This window comes from Lupinus angustifolius, chromosome LG02, assembly GCF_001865875.1.
Source record: "Lupinus angustifolius cultivar Tanjil chromosome LG02, LupAngTanjil_v1.0, whole genome shotgun sequence".
Lineage (NCBI taxonomy): Eukaryota > Viridiplantae > Streptophyta > Magnoliopsida > Fabales > Fabaceae > Lupinus > Lupinus angustifolius.
Genome location: NC_032010.1, coordinates 8,058,774 through 8,059,074, shown reverse-complemented (window position 1 = coordinate 8,059,074; position 301 = coordinate 8,058,774).

The following is a 301-nucleotide window of genomic DNA, read 5'->3' as shown; positions in this document are numbered from 1 at the left end:
TGTTTAACACTTAGTTTATGCCTAGAATGCACATATACATGTATTTATGTAATGCATGAACATATTATGAATGACATATCTCATGGATGGAATGATTTAAAACATATATGCATATGAGATATGTATTAGGTGCCCTAAGCCTTGACTCAACATAAACTAGAATCTAGTCTAAGCCTAGTACCAAATAAAAACTTAAGCATGCTGATTTGTTGATGATCTTCAAGCTCTTATAGGGACAAGTTGTCCTCATCAAAACCATGACATATAAGGAGAGCTTTCCAAAGTGTTCCTCTTGACATGC